Raw genomic sequence first — 20,588 nt, forward strand, 5'->3', positions numbered from 1 at the left:
ATCAGAAAGAGATAACATCACTGCATATTCTAAAGATATAAAACATGTAGTAGAAGAATATTATTAATGACTTTATACCAAGAAATCAGAAAATTAGATGAAATGGACAAGTTTCTTAAAAAACACAAATTACCAAAACTCACTCAAAAAGAAATTAATAGCCTGAATAGTCCGACATCTATTAAAGAAATCAAATTTGAACTTTTAGTTAAAAACATTCTCCACAAAACAAAACCTCCAGGTCCATATGGCTTCAAGAGAAATTCTGCCAACCATTTAAGAATACTAATTCTACAAAAATGGTTGAATAATATTTAAGAGATACAAATAATGCCTAACATTCTATGAGTGTAGCACTCTCTGAGAATAGACAAAGATATACAACAAAAGAAAACTACAGGTCAATATATCACTCATCAATATAGACACAAAATCCTCAGTAAAATTTTAGCAAGTTGAACCCAACAATATATAAAAAGGACACTATATCATGATGAAATGTAGTTTATCTCAGGAATGCAAGTTTGTTTTAACATTCATTATATATCATATTAACAGACTACAAAAGTCCTATGATTATCTCAATAAGTGCAGAAATCCAACATTACTCAATAAGTGCCAAAATCCAACATTAATTCCTAATAATAAACTGTTGAACTGGGAATAGAAGAAAACTTCATCAACCTGGTAAAAGCCATCTACAAAAAACTTACAGCTAACATCACATTTAATGATTAAAGACTGAATACTTTCCCTTTAAGATCAAGAAAAGGCAAGGATGTCTTCACACAACTTCTATTCAACATTGTAACTGAAGGCTCTCTTCTCCTCTTCATTTGATAGACAGCTGCATCCTCTCCTGCATCATCCCTGAGACACGATGATGATCAGAGTAAATGTATTTGTCCCTATTGGGCACCTGATCACCAGAGCTCCTCTTAACTCTGACAAAGTAAATATTGTCACCATCATTGACCCTTTCACTGATCTCAAATATCTGGTCTACATATTCCAGAGTATGATTCCATCCATGACAAGTTCAATGGCACAATCAAGGCTGAGACTGGGAAGCTTGTCATCAATGAAAAGCCAATCTTTATCTTCCAGGAACTAGACACCACCAACAGCACAATAGGGTAATGCTGGTGCTGAATACAGTATGGAGTCTTCTGGTATCTTTGCTACCTTGGAGAAGGTTGGGATTGAACCCAAGGTAAGAAAGATACTGAAAGCCTTCTGAACTCCAAGAAGGCTTAGAGACAAAAGGGTCATCATCTCTGTCCTTTCTGCTGATGCCCCCATGTTTAGGATGGGCATGAACCATGAGAAGTATAAAACTCCCTTAAGACTGTCATCAACACTGCACCACCTGCACCACCAACTACTTGGCTCCCCTGGCCAAGGTCATCCATGACAACTTTAGCATCATGGAGGAACTTAACAACTACAGTCCATGCCATCATTGCCACCCAGAAGACTTACCATGGATGGCCTCTCTGCAAAACTGTAGCATGGTTGCCCAGAATATCATCCCTGCATCTGCTGGCATTGCCAAGACTATGGGCAAGGTCATTCTTGAGCTGAATGGGAGACTCACGCACATGGCCTTCTCCATCCCCACTACCAAAGTGATGGTCATAAATGATTTACTTAGAAAAAAATGTCAAACATGGTAACACAAAGAAAGTGGTGAAGCAGGCATGGGAAGGCCCCCTAAAGGATATCCTGGGTTACACTGAGGACCAGGTTGTCTCCTGTAAATTCAACACTAACATCCACTCCTCCACCTTTAAAGCTGGGGCTGGCACTGCCCTCAAAGACCACTTTGTCAAGTTCATTTCCTAGTATGACAATGAATTTGGCTACAGCAACAGGTCAGTGGACCTTATGGTCTCTATGGCCTCCTAGGAGTGTATGCCCCCTGCACCATCAGCCCCAGCAAGAACATGAGAAAAAGAGAGAGGCCCTCTGCTGCTGGGTAGTCCCTGACCCAACTCAATCCCCAAAACACCGAGGACCTCCATCCTCAACAGATTCCATCCCAGACCCCCAGTAGTGGCTAGAAAAGCAGTTACAAGAAAAAGAAATAAAAAGCTCGAGATTATAAAGAAGAAAATCTCTTTATTTGAAAATAACATAATCATGTTTATAGAAAACCCTATGAAACCTACAAGAAAAAAGCTGCTAAAGTTAAAAATTGTGTTTAATTAGGGAAATTGTGTGAAAAGTACAGGGAACTCTCTGACCTATCTTTGCAATACTCCTATAAATATAAAATTATTCAAGATAAAACATTTTAAAAAAGAAAAGCTTGCTCCAAAAAACACTGAAGTGTGTTTAGCAAAGCTGCAAGATACAATTCAATAGATAAATACCAACCGTATTTCTATATGCTAGCAAAGAACAATCAGAAATCAAAGTTTTGTTTAAAAATACCATTTACATGAGCACTGGGTATTATATAAGACTGTGAATCTCTGACCTCTACCCATGAAACCAATAACACATTATATGCTAATTAACTGAATTTAAATTTTTAAAATGAAAAAAATATTCTAGAGGATAAAGGAAAGATTAGAGCGAGAGATACAGATTTGGGAGTCATATGGAGCACTGTCCAGGATAGTGTATCCTAACAGTTTCATTGCCTGGAGAGGAACTGTCTTCTTCCTTCCACCATTCACTTGCCCAAGTACTGGAAAATCTTGTGGAAGGATTTGGACCAGTTTGGATGGTATGCACAACCCTATGGTCAAGACAGTAGGTTGCCTTGATTGGCAGCCTCTACTAGGACCATTTATGTGGAAGGGTTATTTCCCAAAGGGTAGAAGAATGCTGTGCAAAGCAACATATGTTACAACAAATGTTCCCCAGTCCACTTTTTTCTCATTAAATATTCAATAAATATTTGTCAAGCAAATGATTATTTTCAACATAAAAAATACGATTTACAATAGCGTGAAAAATATGAAATACTTAGGAATAAATTTGACAGTAGATGTGTAAATATGTATACTGAGAGAAATTACAGGACCTAAACAAATGATGAGGTAATACCAAGTTCATAAATCAGAAGACTCAATATTGTTATGTTAATTTTTTACAAATTGATCTTGGGATTCAATGTAATTCAATCAAAATCCCAGCAAGCTTGTTTTGTAGAAACTAACTGATTTTAAAACTCATGTGGAAATACAAAGGACCTCAACTAGCCAAAGCAACTTTGAAAAAGACAAAGTTGGAGACTTACACTACCTGATTTTAAGACTATGATGAAGCTATATGGTAAACAAGAGATGGTACAGTATTAAAGATAAATCAATGGAACAGAATGGAGGAATACAGAGTACATTTAGATCTATACATATATGTGATTGATTTTTTACAAAGGCACAATGGCAATTCATTAAAGAATTCAAAAAACTGTGCTGAAACAAATGGATATCCTTAAGCCAAAATAAATTAACTTTAAAAAATTAACTTTAAAAGGAATCCTATATTTAAAAGCAAAACTTAAAACCTTAGAACTTCTACAAGAAAATTTGAGAAAATTTGTGCCCTTAGGTTAAGCCAAAATTTCTTGATAGGACACCAAAAATGCCCTACATAAGAAAATCAGACAAACTAAAACTTCATCAAAATTAAGAGTTTCTGTTCTTCAAAGACAACATTAAGAGAATAAAAAGGAAATGAACTGAGAGAAAACATTTGCAAATCATATTTCCCATATATTCTTTAATCCAGATAAGAAATCCTAAAATACACTAATAAGAAAATTAACAACCTAATTAAAAAAAAGTGGGCAAAAGATTTGAAGCAGATACTACAACAAAGAAGGTATACAGATGGCAAGTAAAAACATGAAAAGATGCTCAACATCATTTGTCTCCAGAGAAATGCAAATTGAAAGCATGAGATACTAGTCATATCTATTAAAGTGGCCATGATTAAAAAGAGTTCACATACCAATGTTGACAGGGATTTAAATCAACTACAACTCTCACACATTGCAGGTAGGCATATAAAACAGTACAACCACTTTAGGAAACAATTTGGCAGTTTCTTAAAACGTTAAACATATAACTACTACACAATCAGCAATTCCACTCTAGGTATTTAGTCAAGAGAAATGACAGCATATGTCCACACAGATTTATACATAAATATTCATAAAGCTTTATTTACAATACTCCAAAGCTGAAATAACTGAAATGTTCATTAACAGGTGAATGGATAAATAAATTGTGACATATCCATACAATGTACCACTACTCAAAAATAAAAAATGGAATACTGAGATAAGCAACAACATAGGTTGAAAATCTAAATCAGATTCACAGATCCCCTCCTCTTCTTGGAACAGCAGAATGGGAGATTTGTTCTCTGGAATGGATAAAACTCATGGTCTCTGGACTACAAGGTAACAGGCAAATTTGAGGGAAGGGATACTAAATGGTATGAGGTAGTCATTAAAACATTTTTTCAGGACTATTTATTGAATGATTTTTCCTTTTCTTGCATCTTTCAAATATCAACTTTTCTTATAGTAAATTCTTATATGCACTGCTGATCTATTTGTAGGGGTTTTCTTGTATTCATTGATTTCTCTATTCTGGCACCAGAATCATATTTTTTTTTAGTATTATTTATAATTGGTGGTACACAGATCCTCTTATTGCTTCTTATTTCACAATTTTTTTCTGCTAATTCCTCTAGATGCCTATGAAATAAGAGTACTAATATGAAGACTACATTACTACAAAAGAGAAAGCTTGTGAATGCCTATCAAAAAGGGAAAAGTTAATTAAGATTCACCTACACCATGGAATATCAACTACCAAAGTAATTAAGTTTGATCTCTATGCATAGACCTTGAGAGTTAACCAAACATATTAAGTTAAAAAAGCAAATTGCAGAGTATTGTGTTAATATCCTAAATGCTTTCCATGTATTAACTCATTTATATCCACACATTATTTCCATTTATAATATTTGCATTAACATAGAAAAATGTATGCAAAAATACAACATTTACCTCTGAATTATTTGAAGAGTCAAAATTATTATGTATTTACCTTCAAAGAAAAACAAAAAGACAATAAAATACAAGGGGAGAAAACACAGGTGTACTCCAGATTGTGAAGAGCCTTGTAACATGTCAAGAAGCTTATATTCTGCAAGCAACCAGGAATTAAGAGGGTTATCAGAAAGATATTAAGCATCAGAAAGATATTCAGATCAGTGTTTCAGAATGAGACTTCTTGTGACAGTTGAAAGGTGAACAGAGCAAACAAATTGGTGGCAGGAAGTCAGGTTAATATGTCAAGGAAAGGAACAAAGAAATGTGAACTAACGGAGTTACAGTGGTGGAAAGAGAAGAGGGAGGAAATTCAAAAAGATATGTCTAAAATAAAACCTGTGGGAGAAGGTATGCATATGATAGGATAAGAGCAAAAGAATGACGTTTCTGTCATGAATGAAATGCATGGATGATGAAATATTTCCATTAGAGAAAACTGCAAGGGCAGTGGTGTCTTTTGGGGAAAGCCGAGCGTCAGTTAAAGTTAACTAGAACACTATGTTGCTCAGGAATACCTCCAGCAAAGGATGTAAAAAAAATTAGAAAATATCTTAAATTAGCTCAAACTATTTCTAAAATGTCCTGCATGTTATGAAACATTATAAATAGTTAATGGGGGGGCACACGGATGGCTCGGTGGGATAAGCAACCAACTCTTATTTTTGGCTCAGGTCATTGTCTCAGGGTCATGAGATTGAGCCCCATGTAGGGCTCTCTGCTCAGCAAATAGTCTGCATGAGATTTTCTCTCTCACTCTTCCTCTTCCCTTACCCCCCAACACTCGCTCGCATGCACGTGTGCACTCTCTCACAAATAAATAAACAAATCTTTAAAAATAATAGTTAATAAGTGAAGATACTTGTATTTCTAACTAAAATAAGATTCAGGGTCTATAGATTTGATTTACCCATTCCATTCTCAGTTCCCCATTATCAGAAAAAAAACAAGAATTATAATAGCATGAATAAAAATCTCTAGTGCATTCTGCTTTCCTAAATAGAATGGATGTGGATACAGTCTTTTTTTAAACAAGGAGGTTTAGCATAGAATTTTAGCATAAATGTAAATATATTTGACTGCACCTATTGACAGAGCCTGTAGGCACATATCCATGTACCCACAGCACATTCACACATATTTGAAACACTATAAATAAGCCAGACCCAAAGCTTCCAACTAAAAACTTAATTTAAAAAAATAAAACTTGATGTTTAAAAGCTCAAGCTTCACGCTAATGTTCTACTTCATTCCAACTTTTTGCACTGTGCTCCTCGTTTCTCAATGATAATCTTCAAATTTAAAAAGGGCCCATATTAACATAAATGTTTTATAAAATGCAAGAGTTTCTAAGTAGTTGTAAATGCTTATTACATATTCCCAAAAAAGGGCAATTTATAGATCTTTGGTGTTAGTATAATACGCACTCAATTCCATCTCCTACACCTAACTTATCAATATTTTAAATTGTTTGTGGGAATTCTTGCCCAGGATGAACGCTCTGAGCCAATCAGAGCTCCCCAATTACCAGAGATTTAATTTCCTTTGTTAAGTATTTGTACTAATGCAACAAACTGGATTAGTATGTTTTAGAACAAACATAAACAAAACAGGTTTTCTACAGAACTTTCAAATAACCAGGACATTCATGAGTCAGAATGTTTTATTCCCTGAGCTTTCACATATTGGAGAAGACTATTCATAAATAAACTGTAAGCCTGAGTTTCTTGGGCCAATATTCAGAAGTACGGTAAATAAGCTTTAGGCACAGCTATTCCACAAATCGATCATTACACCCTCTACCAACTTATGGGAAATATCCACCAGCAACATAAGACTATTTCAGCTTTTTTTTAATTTAAATTCGATTAACATATAGTATATTCTTACTTTCAGAGATAGAGTTCAGTGATTCATCAGTCTTACATAATACCCAATGCTTATTACATCACAGGACCTCCTTAATGTCCATCACCCAGTTACCCCATCCCCCCACCACCCTCCCCCTCCCAGCAACCCTCAGTTTGTTTCCTATGATTAAGAGTCTCTTACGGTTTGTCTCCCTCTCTGATTTTGTCTTGTTTTATTCTTCCTTTCCTTCCCCTATGATTCTCAGTTTTCTTGAATTCCACATGAGTGAGATCATTGGATAACTGTCTTTCTCTAATTGACTTATTTTGCTTAGCATAATACCCTCTAGTTCCATCCACATCGTTGCAAATGTCAATATTTCATTTTTTTGAAGGCTAAGTAGTATTCCATTGTATATACCACATCTATACCCACAGCAGATATCGATAGATATCTGGGCTCTTTGCATAGTTTGGCTATTGTGGACATTGCTGCTATAAACACTGGGTGCAGGTGCCCCTTCAAATCACTACATTTGTATCTTTGGGGTAAACACCTAGCAGTCAAGACTGTTTCAGCTTTTCTGATTCTCATCTTGACTCCTGACCCTTGAAATCACTCCAGGGCTCCAGATATTCAGACTTATAGAGAATGTGCATCAAATGCTTCAGGCAGGGTCAAAATATGTAGGAATGGTCTTCTGACACATCAGATAATTTCAAGCAATGCAAAACCAAGTCGCTCTTCTTTGTAGTTTATATCTTAATAGTTTGTTTCCATTTTTAGATGAACTGGACAGACGTACACATGCTTTTGAGCACTGTAAGTTAAGTTCTCATCTCTACAGTGATGATATAATTTTATTATCATGAGTTTATATTATCATTAGAAGGGTCTCATATGGATCAAATATGTCTAAAATAATGTGACCATATATGTAAATTTAAAGTTTCCAATTAATGTTTCCACATTTAAAAAAAGTTCCAGTTAATGTTTCCACATTTAAAAAGTAAAAAGAGGGAAATGAGTTTTAATATATTTTATTTAATCTGGTATATTCAAAATATTATCATTTCAACACATAACCAATATAAAATTGAAGTATTTTTACATTCCTTTTCGCACTGTTTCCAAAATCAGAGTTGATATTACACTTACAGCACATTGTAATTAGACTAGCGATATTACAAGTGCTTGATAACCATGTGTGGACAGTGGTTACTTTATTGTACAACACAGGGAAGGTCCCATTATTTTTAAATGCTTTCTAAAAGTAACTGAAAACACTGGCTTTATGGTAAATAAATGCCCATTTAATTAAGTCACAGAAAAAATAACAATTTCTCACCTTTAAGCAAAACTATGTAATAGACCTAGTACAGAGCCACACTGGCGACTACAAATGCACATTTTACATAAGTGAGTTTACATAAGGAACACCATAGCCAAAATTACACTAACCAAACATTTTCTAATGAATAATATGCACCTTGAATCACTTGATGCAAATTTCAATAACATATTCACACAGCAAACCAGACTGGCCAACTGTGAGCAGAAATAACTCCTTTAGATATAATTATACAACTTAAAATCTCTCTAATCTCTCTCTCTCTCTCTCTCTCTCTATATATATATATATACAGTATATGCCACAAGACAGGATTTTAGAATATGAGAAAGAATTTGTAACCATGCAGAGAATCACAGAGTTAAGAAAACATGAGAGGAAAACTAGAGCATTTATTTCAACCTAGATTCAATTTTGTCACTAGTGCTAAAAGTATAAAACATATTCCTCCCAGCCCTCATCTCTTCTTCTCCACCTGGATATAATTCCTGAAAAATAAACCACCTGACAAGGCAGATTAATCTCTTACTGTTATGTAAACACTGGTTTTTGTGGCAACTGTTCTTTTTATCCTTATTCTCTTCTTAGATAACCGTATTTCCAAAGATACTGTGGTAGGCAGAATAACGATATCCCAAAGATATCCCATACTTTAATCCTTGGAGTATGTGATTATGTTATGTTGCATGGCAAAAGGGATTTCAGGTGGCAGATGGAATTGCTAATCAGCTGACCTTATCCTGGATATTTTTTTTTTTCTTAATCAACTGCATTGACTAGAACCACTAAAATAATGAGAGGATAATTCTTGTCTTGTTGATGAATTTTATGGAATTTTATACCATTTAGTATGATGTTTGCTGTTGGGATTCTCATGGGTAACTTTTTACCGCATTAAGGAAGAATTTGTTCTTTCAGTAATGAACAAAAAGACAAAGAATAGCATAATGGATAAAAAACACAGACTCAGGATCCAAACTACCAAAGTTCAAATGCTGGTCCCATCTGTAACTGCATGATCTTGGTAGGATTATGTAACCACTCTGTGACTCAGTTTCTTTTTTTTTTTTAAGATTTTATTTATTTATTTGACAGAGAGGGAGAGAGTACAAGCAGGGGGAGCAGCAGAGGGAGAGGGAGAAGGAGGCTCCCCGCTGAGCAGTGAGCCTAATGCTGGACTCGATCCCAGGACCCTGGGATCATGACCCGAGCCGAAGGCAGATGCTCAACCGACTGAGCCACCGGGTGCTTATTATTGCTTATTATAAAATAAGCAAACCAGTACTAGATCCTTCATAGGGTTGTTAGGAAGATTACGTTAAGACAGTCCATGTAAAGTGCTAGATCAGTGCCTGACAGAGACTAATCATTGTTTCTATAGAAAGAGTAATCCAGAATGCTCTTACAAGGTTTGTTAAATTTGTTTAGGATATAATTCAGGATGATCACATAGGTTTTCCCATTTAATACATTAACATATTCAATTCCTGGTAAGAACCATCTTTATACTCCTAGAAGTAAGTTTGTCTCCCCATGGTATATATTTTTTAATATAATCCTGGATTGCTATTTGTAATTTAAGATTTTGCATCCTTATTTATGTAAAATCGGTCTCCAGTTTTCTTAACGCTTTCATTTCAGTTTTGGTATCAGAGTTAGGTAAACTGAAGAGTCTTCTGTCTTTTTCTAATCTCCAGAATAAATCAACTAACATAGAAATTAAATTGTCTATTACTTGAAAATTTGAAAGAACATGTAAAATAATTTAGGACTAGCACTTCTGTGGAATAAATCCTAAAAATTTCCAGTGTGTTCTATGGTTACTGATTTATCAATACAGTCACCTTAGACATGCATCAATCTGTAATTGACATTTTTCTAGGAAGTCAGTTATTTCCATTTATGTTTTCTAATTTATTGATTAAAAACTATATATATTTTTATATTATCTTCTACACTTGCAATTCTACCATTTTCATTCCTAATGTTCTGTATTATTTTTTTCTTTGAGTTTGCCTAGATGGGTCTATTTTATTACCATATTCAAAAGATACAGTTAGTTTTATTTTATTTTTAAGATTTTATTTATTTGACAGAGAGAGACACAGTGAGAGAGGGAACACAAGTAGGGAGAGTGGGGGAGGGAGAAGCAAGTGGGCTTCCCGCCAAGCAGGGAGCCCAATGTGGGGCTCGATCCCAGGACCCTGGGACCATGACCTGAGCCGAAGGCAGACGCTTAACAACTGAGCCACCCAGGTGCCCCCAGTTAGTTTTATTTTTATCATACATCTACCAGAAGAGTTATTTATTCATGACTTGTTTGTTTACTTACTAATTTACTACTTTCTGGGGTTTTCTTTGTGATTTTTTGTTTGTTTGCTTTGTTTTTTTAAGAGATAGAATGTGCTGGGGCTGGAGGGGGCGGCGGTGGAAGGGGAAGAAAGAGAATCTTAAGTAGGCTCCATGCCCAACATGGAGCCTGATGCAGGGCTTGATCTCACCGACCCTGAGATCATGATCTGAGCTGAAATCAAGAATCAGACAACTGACTGAGCCACCCAGGCACTCCAATTTACTATTTTCTTAACTATAACAATTCAACCATACAACTTTTTATGATATTCTTTTTTCTAGCTCTTTAGTGGAATGCTTATTTTATTCTTTCCTATTTAAAAATAAAAGCATTATAGGCTAGGACATTTCTCCTGAGTAGGATTTTGTCCATATCACTTAGGTTTTGACAAGTCATGTTTTCATTTCAATTATTATACATGTATAGTTTATAAAATTCAGTCTTGATTTCCTTTTTATCCTGAAAATTAGTGCTTGCTTTTAAATTTTTAAGTGCTTAGATTTGTTATCTTTTAATAATATATTTCTAGTTTTACCACATTACAGTCAGAGAGTATAATTATTCAAATTCAAATTTCTTTAGATGTTCTTTGAAAACTAGTATGTAGTTTTCTGTTACATGAGCACTAAAATGTATATTATCTATTCTTAAAAGTGAGATGTATATTTTTAAAACTTTCTAATTACATAATTCATACCATCTATAACCCTACCTTGTCTACTTCATCATCAAAATCTGAGAAATGTTGCCATACACAGTATTATCACTATGATCAAACTTTTTTTTTCTTTTTTACCTGCTTTTCACTGAAAAGTTTTTATTGGCCTTTTGGACAGAAACAGGAATTTATTAGCCAGAAAGGATGATCCAATCATGGAAACAGCACGTGATCTCCTCTTTGCTGATTCTGTGTTTGGGCCCAACAAAGACTGTCCTGTGCTTCTTATCTGTGATGCTGAAAACTAGCCTCTACTCAGAGTAGGACCACATGGAAATCCAGGCCATAGATACCAATGACTGAGTCATATTTGATCCCCAGATAGATGTGCTTCTGGACCCAAAACCAGAGTTTCCAGTACCAAAGAAGTCATTTTTTCCTTCTTTTTTTTTTAAAAGATTTTATTTACTTATTTGACAGAGAGACAGCGAGAGAAGGAACACAAGCAGGGGAAGTGGGAGAGGGAGAAGCAGGCTTCCCGCTGAGCAGGGAGCCCGACGCGGGGCTCGATCCCAGGACCCTGGGATCATGACCTGAGCCAAAGGCAGACGCTTAACGACTGAGCCACCCAGGCGCCCCCTTTTTCCCTTTTCTTAATAAAGATTTTATTTATTTATTTTAGAGAGAGAGCAGACACGTGAGTGGGGTGGGGGAAGCAGAGGGAGAGAAAGAATTTCAAGCAGACTCCCACTGAGCACAGAGCCCAACACGGGGCTTAATCTCATGACTCTGAGATCATGACCTGAGCTGAAATCAGAAGTGAGAAGCTTAGCCACCGAGGCATCCCAAGAAGTTATTTTTCCTCCTGCACCTTTAGACCTTTCTCTAGGATTTCTTCTGCCTCAGCTCCATGGATTATGCAGTGGACAGCAATCTTTTCATTTCTACTGATGCCAAAGGATCTGACAGTGTATTTAGCTTTGGAGAACACAGGGGTCTGGCCTGTGAACTGCTCCAGCACCTTGGCTGCCTGGGTCAGTCTCTCTCTACTCTCCCCCACACAGACGTTGAGGCAGAGCTTGTGGATGCAAAGTTCCTGTATGGGGTTCTCCTTTTCACCCTGATCTTGCTCCATGGTGGAGAACAGGAAGAGAAAGTCTGTGATTGATTATCAAATTTTCTTTGGGGCACCTAGGTGGCTCATTCAGTTAAGCATCTGCCTTTGGTTCAGGGTCCTGAGATCGAGCCTCGCAGAGCAGGGAGCCTTCCTCTCCCTCCCCTTCCCGCTCATACTCTCTCTTGCTATCTGTCTCTGTCTCTCTCCCTCAAATAAGCAAATAAAATCTTTAAAAATAAAAATAATTGTCTCTTTGTATTTCTAAATTTGTTCCACATTTTGTTATGTTTTTCCGTTAAGCAAAAGAATGACATATCTTTATGGATTACATATTTTATTATTAATGTTATATAATACTCTTCATCTTAAATTATATTTTGTTGGCTATTACCATTGCTACTTAAGTTTTCTATTTAACTGGTACAGTGTTGACTATCCATTTATTTTCCTTCTATTTCTGTAATTTTATCTTGGCTACATCTCTTAAAAACAGCCATAACTGCAGTTGGCTTTCTTTGTTTTACAATCTGAGAAGCTTTGACTTTTAATATGTTCACATTTGGTGGTATTCCTGTGACTGAATTTTATGTAGTCTTTATTATCCTTTCCTACTCTTTGTTTGTACTCTTTCTTCAGTTTTCAAACATTTTATTTCTATTAGTCTTCTAGTTTTTACAAATACATTAAACTCGTATTTCTTATTGATGTCAAGAATTAAATTGTAACTATGTTCATCCTTAACAAACTGTAATTTTCATTTTTCTTTTCTTACTTTTACCCCAAAGGCTTGATCGAATAGTGTGGAATTTTAATGCTATACCATTATTTCCTCTTTATGACGTTACAGAAACATTTCTTAATAACTGTGTTATATCTGACAACATATTATCAACAGTGACTTACGTTTACTGGTTTCATTTTAACTATGGTTTCTTACAGATTCAATAAGATTTTATAATATATGTTTGATATCTTTTACAGCCTTTATCCATTCATCTATCCATGGTCATCTGCACTGCCTCCATAACTTGGCTATTGTAAATAATGCTGCAATAAACACAGTGGTACATATATCTTTTCAAAATTTGTGTTTTTGTATTCTTTGGTAAATATCCAGTAGTGGAATTACCAGATCATATGGTTACTTCTATTTTTAATTTTTTTGAGGAACTTCCATACTGTTTTCCACAAGGCTACACAGGTTCACAATTCCCACCAACAGTGCACAAGGATTCCTTTTTCTCCACATCCTCACCAACACTTGTTTGTGTTGTTGATTTTAGCCATTCTTCCATGTGTGAGGTGCTATCATTGCAGTTTCGACTTGCAATTCCCTAATGATAAGTGATGTTAAGCATCTTTTCATGTGTCTGCTGGCTATCTGGATGTCTTCTTTGGAGAGATGTCTGTACGTGTTTTCTGCCCATTTTTTAAATGGACATTTTAGGGATTTTTTGGTGTTGAGTTGGAGTAGTTGTAGTTCTTTATACATTTGAGCTACTAGCCCCTTATTCGATAAGTTATTTGCATATCTTTTCCCATTCAGTATGTTGTCTTTAGTTCTACTGTTTCCTTTGCTGTACAGAACCTTTATTTTGATATGATCCTAATAGTTTATTTTTCCTTTTGTTTCCTTTGCCTCAGGATACCTATCTAGAAGGATGTTGCTATGGTCAATGTCAGAGAAATTACTGCTTGTGTTCTATTCTAGAATTTTTATGGTTTCAGGTCTCACATTTAGATCTTTAATTCATTTTGAGTTTTTTTGTGTGTGTGTATGGTGTAAGAAAGTGATCCAATTTCATTCTTTTGAATGTAGTTGTCCAGTTTTCCCAACACCATTTGTTGAAGAGAATGTCTTTTTCCCATTGCATATTTTTACCTTGTTGAAGATGTAATTATGATTGCTGGGTTTTTTATTCTGTTTTAATGATCTATGTGTCTATTTTTGTGCCAGGACCATACTGTTTTGATTACTACATTTTCTATTCTGTTCTATTGATCTATGTATCTATTGTTGTGCCAGTACCATACTGTTCTGATTACTATAGCTTTGTAGTTGAAATCTGGCATTGTGATCCCCCCAGTTTTGCTCTTTGTTCAAGATTGCTTTGGCTATTTGGGGTCTTTTGTGGTTCCATACAAATTTTAGGATTGTTTGTTCTAGTTCTGTGAAAAATGGTGTTGGTATTTTGATAGGGATTACATTAAATGTGTAGACTGCTTTGGGTAGTATAGATATTTTAACAATATTTGTTCTCCCAATCCATGAGCATGGAATATCTTTCCATTTCTTTGTATTGTCATCAATTTCTTTCACCAGTATTTTATAGTTTAAAGAGTACAGGTTTTAGGGAGGGAGGCAGGATGGTGGAAGAGTAGGGGACCTCATTTCAAATGCTCTCCTGAATTTAGCTAGATATCTATCAAAACATTATGAACACCTATGAATTCAACCTGAGACATAAGACAAGATTTGCTGGAATTCTACAAGTAGAACAGCAACCACTTTCTACAAGATAGGAGATGCGGAGAAGTGAATCTGAGGGGACATATATCAGAAGATAAATGGTGGGGGGAGCCTCCCTAAGCCAGCTACCAGAAAGTGATATAGCAGCAGAGTGCAAAATCAGAACTCTTAGAAGTCTGCTCCAGTGAGAAACGTCCCCGCCTGAAAGGTGCTCAGGTGGCAAAGCAGGCAGAATCCTAGGGGGGACACTGTGGTCTAAGGATCCCTGGGGTCACAGAAAGAACGAGGGTGCCTGAGCTGGCAGAGTTCTCAAGCACTGGAGCCTGGAAACCAGCCGCAATCAATGAGACTGGGAGTGGCTTCTCAGCTCAGTTTGCCATAAACACTGAACCGTACCACAATTGGGAGACAGCTCTCAGTGTGGGGGCCCTGCAAAGGACAAAAACATGGCAACCCTCCACCTTTTCCCCAAAGGGGTGGTGTGGGTGTGTGCACAATCTGGTGACCACTCTCCAGGTGGGGGGCCTGCAAAGGGCAGGAACACAGCAACCCTCCTCCCTCCCACCCACCCCCACCCCAGGATCAGTGCAGGTATTCACCGCAGGAATCTGCAGAGTTTGGCACACACAAAAGTGAAGACTGCTTTTCCCTTCGGGTTGTTTATAGAAGGGAGGGGGACCCAATCTTTAAGCTTCAGGACTGGAGATCAGGGTGCACCATTTTATTTTCATCCTCTAAAGCACTGTGGAAAGCCTTCAGGGAACAAAAGCCACACAAAACAACCCAAAGCAGCTTACACTGAGCCTGGCCCCCTGGCAAGGGGCAGTGCAACTATGCCCAGGCAAATACACCTGAGAATCAGCACAGCAGGCCCCTCCCCCAGAAGATGAACTGGACTATTAGGCAAATACCAAGTTCATGGAGCACAAAGAACTGCAAAACTCCAGCACTAGGGGAAAATAGTATATAGAACTCAAGGATCATGATTCTTTCATCTTTCAGTTTAAAATATTCCTTTTCTTTTTTCTTTTTTTCCTTTTCAACTAGTTTCTTATTTTATCAACTCTTGTTTTTAAGTCTTTTTTTAACTTTCATTTTTACATTTACCTTTTATAGATATATTCTTCATTTTTGGCTTCCTTTCACTGTACTCAGTTGTGTGTATATAGATATAGATACAGATATAGATATAGATATAATTGTATATATATACACACACACATACATATATATATATTGCTTTCCTTACAATTTTGGGATTTAGTGTCTTCCAACAGACCAAAATACACCCAGGACCAAGTGGATCACCCTATTTTGTCCACATGAGAGATTATATTCTCACTCTCCCTCCCCTGCTTTTTTTCCTTTTCTTTTCTTTCTTGGTTTTTGACTTATTCGGATTTGTCTACTGTGTATTTCGCTTGGGTCATGGTTGATATTTTTTATTTTGTTCTCTCGTTCATCCATTCTTCTCTGGGCAAAATGACTAGGAGGAGGAATTCACAACAAAGGAAAGAACAAGAGGTAATACTCTCTGTGATAGATCTAATCAACAAGGATATAAGTAAAATGTCAGAGCTGGAATTCAGGATAACAATTATAAAGTTACTAGCTGGATTGTAAAAAGCATAAAAGACACTAGAGAATCTCTTAGTACAGAAATAAAATCTAATCAGGTCGAAATTAAAAATGCTTCAACTGAGATGCAGTCTAAAATGGATGCAGGAAAGGAAAAATGAAGAGGTGGAAATCGGAGGGGGAGATGAACCATGAGAAACTATGGACTCTGAGAAACAAACTGAGGGGTCTAGAAGGGAGGGGGGTGGGGGGATGGGTTAGCCTGGTGATGGGTATTAAAGAGGGTACACACTGAATGGAGCACTGGGTGTTATATGCAAACAATGAATCATGGAACACTACATCAAAAACTAATGATGTAATGTATGGTGATTAACATAATAAAATTTAAAAAATAAAAAATAAATAAAATGGATGCTCTAACAGCTAAGGTAAATAAGGCAGAAAAGTCAGTCACATAGAAGACAAGATGATGGAAAAGAAGGAAGTTGAGAAAAATTGAGAAAAACAACTAATGGACCATGAGGGGAGGCTTTGAGAAATCAGTGATACCATAAAGCAAAACAATATTAAGAATTATTGGGGTCCCAGAGGAAGAAGAAAGAGAGAGAGGGAGGAAGAGGGGCAGAAGATATATTTGAGCAAATCATAGCTGAGAACTTCCCTAATCTTGGACAAAGCAGGAAAGATCATCCAACAGAAAAAGGACAGTGTCTTCAATAAATGCTGCTGGGAAAACTGGACAGCCACATATAAAAGCATGAAACTGGACCATTTTCTTACCCCATACACAAATATAAACTCAAAATGGATAAGAGACCTAAATGTGAGACAGGAGTCCATCAAAATCCTAAAGAAGAACACAGGCAGCAACCTCTGTGACATCAGCTGCATCAACTTCTCGCCAGACATGTCTCCAAAGGCAAGGGAAACAAAAGCAAAAATGAACTACTGGGACTTCATCAAGATAAAAAGCTTTTACACAGCAAAAGAAACAGTTGACAAAACTAAAAGGCAACCTACAGAATGGGAGAAGATATCTGCAAATGACATATCAGATAAAGAGCTAGTATCCAAGACCTATAAAAAATTTATCAAACTCAGTACCCAAAGAATAATTCAGAAAAGAAATGGGCAGAAGATACAGACATTTCTTCAAAGAAGACATACAAATGGCCAACAGACACATGAAAGAATGCTCCAGATCACCCGGCATCAGGGAAATACAAATCGAAACCACAATGAGATACCACTTCACACCAGTCAGAATGGCTAAAATTAACAAGACAGGAAACAACAAATGTTGGCGAGGAGGTGGAGAAAAGGGAACCCTCTTACACTGCTGGTGGAAATGCAAGCTGGTGCAGCCACTCTGGAAAACAGTATGGAGGTTTTTTAAAAAGTTGAAAATAGAGCGACTCTATGAGCTAGCAATTGAACTACTAGGTATTTACCCCAAATATACAAATGTAGTGATCCGAAGGGGTACGAGCACCCCAATATTTATAGCAATGTCCATAATAGCCAGACTGTTGAAATAGCACAGATGTCCATCAATAGATGGATGAATAAAGCAGATGTGGTATATATATATATATAATAGAATATTACTCAGCCATCAGAAAGGATGAATACTTACCATTTATATTGACATGGATAGAACTGGAAGTTATTATGCTGAGTGAAATATTTCATTCAGAGAAAGACAATTATCATATGGTTTCACTCATATGTGGAACTTAAGAAACAGCGCAGAGGATCACAGGGGAAGGGAAGGAAAACCAAATGGGAAGTCATCAGAGAGGACAGAAAACCATGAGAGATAAAAAAAAATATATATAAAAAAAAAAAGAAAAAAATAAAAAAAAAAAAGAAAACCATGAGAGACTCTTAACTCTAGGAAACAGACTGAGGGTTGCTGGAGGGGAGGTGGATGGGGGGATGGGGTAACTGGGTGATGGGCATTAAGGAGAGTACATGATGTGATGAGCAATGGGTATTATATGCAACTGATGAATTACTGAACACTACATCTGAAACTAATGATGTGCTATATGTTAGCTAAATGAATTTAAAATAATAAATAAATAAATAAATAAATAAATAAATAAATAAATAAATAAATAAATAGTACAGGTCCTTCACCTCCTTGGTTAAGTTTATTCTTATTATTTTTTGGTGCAATTGTAAATGGGATTGTGTTCTTAATTTCTCTTTCTGCTATTTCATTATTAATTGTATAGAAATGCAATGGATTTCTGTATATTGATTTTGTATGGTGTGACCTTACCAAATTCATTTATCAGTTCTACTAGGTTCTTGATGAAGTCTTTAGGGTTTTCTACATAGTGTGTCATCTCAAAATAGTGAAAGTTTTACTTCTTCCTTACCAATTTGCATACCATTTATTCCATTTTTTTGTCTGATTGCTGTGGCTAGGACTTCCAGTACTATGCTGAATAAACATTGTGAGAGTGGACATCCTAGTCTTGTTCCTGAACTTAGCGGATAAGCTCTCAGTTTTTCCCCCAACGAGTAAGCTGTTAGCTGTGGGTTTTTTATATATAGCCTTTACATGTTGAGGTATGTTCCCTCTAAACCTACTTTGTTGAGGGTTTTATCATGAATGGATGCTGTAGTTTGTCAGATGATTTTTATGCATCTGTTGAAATAATCATATGGTTTTATCCTTTCTCTTATTGATGTGATCATGTTGATTGATTTGCAAATACTGGACCACCCTTGTATCCTGGGAATAAATCCGGGAATAGCTAATCGTTGTGAATAATGTTTTTACTGTGTTACTGAATTCACTTTCCCAATATTTTGTTGAGGATTGGTGCATCAATGTTCATCAGAGATACTGGCATATAATCCTCTTTTATTGTAATGTCTTTATCTGGTTTTGGTATCAGGGTAATGCTGGCCTCATCGAATGAATCTGGAAGTTTTCCTTCCTCCTATTTTTTGGGATAGTTTGAGAAGAACAGGTATTAATTCTCCTTTAAGTGGTTGGTAGACTCTTATACTGTTGATGGGAATGCAAATTGGTGCAGCCAGTCTGGAAAACAGTATGGAAGTTCCTCAACAAGTTAAAAACAGAACTACCCTACAACCCAGCAATTGTACTACTAGGTATTTATCCAAAGGATACAAACATTGTGATTCAAAGGGGCACAAGCACCCTAAAGTTTATATCAGCACTATTAACAATAACCAAAGTATGGAAAGAGCCCAGATGCCCATCAACTGATGAACGGATGAAGAAGAGGAGGTGTGTATATATATATATATATACATACACATATATATACATACACACATATACATACAATGGAATATTACTCAGCCATCAAAAATAATGAAATCTTGCCATTTGCAGTATGTGATGGAACTAGAGTGTATTGTGCTAAGTGAAATAAGTCAGTCAGAGAAAGATAAACACCATGTGATTTCACTCATATGTGGAATTTAAGAAAAAAAACGGATGAACATAGGGGAAGGAAAGGAAAAATAAAGTAAGATAAAGACAGAGAGGGAGGCAAACCATAAGAGACTCTTAACAATAGAGAAGAAACAGGGTTGCTGGAGGGGAGGTGAGTGGGGGATCGGCTAAATAGGTGATGGGCATTAAAGGGGCCATTTGTTGTGATGAGCACTGGGTGTTACATGTAAGTGATGAATCACTAGATTCTACTCTGAAACTCATACTATACTATATGTTAACTAACTTGAATTTAAATAAAGTCTTGAAGAAAAGACAAAAAAATAAATGTTTGGTAGAATTCACCTATGAAGCCAACCACTGGCCCTGGACTTTGTTTACTGGGTTTTTTGTTTTTGTTTTTTAAGATTTTATTTATTTATTTGAAAGAGAGAAAGAGGGAGAGAGAGAGGGCATGTGAGCACAAGTGCAGGTAGGGGCAAAGGAAGAGGGAGAAGCAGGCTCCCACAGAGTAGGGAGTCCAACATGGGGCTCGACTCCAGGACCCTGGGATCATAACCTGAGCTGAAGGGAAGCACTTAACCCACTGAGCCACCCAGGTGTCCCAATTTGCTGGGAATTTTTAAATCACTGGTCCAATTTCATTGCTGGTAACCAGTAATCAATCTGTTCAAATTTTCCATTTCTT

At 36.3% G+C, this 20,588-nt stretch overlaps 1 protein-coding gene and 1 pseudogene across 6 annotated transcripts in view; both read right to left on the minus strand.

Moving 5' to 3' along the window:
• Positions 1-20,588, minus strand: part of ANKS1B (ankyrin repeat and sterile alpha motif domain containing 1B) — a 1,102,644-nt gene that overhangs the window by 957,349 nt on the left and 124,707 nt on the right. The gene's annotated exons all lie outside the window — the stretch shown is intronic.
• On the minus strand, positions 11,482-12,425 carry LOC114222955 (large ribosomal subunit protein uL5 pseudogene; annotated as a pseudogene).

The sequence above is a fragment of the Eumetopias jubatus genome, unplaced genomic scaffold, assembly GCF_037043125.1.
Source record: "Eumetopias jubatus isolate StellerSeaLion01/CBP00866 unplaced genomic scaffold, mEumJub1_p1.0 scaffold_8, whole genome shotgun sequence".
Lineage (NCBI taxonomy): Eukaryota > Metazoa > Chordata > Mammalia > Carnivora > Otariidae > Eumetopias > Eumetopias jubatus.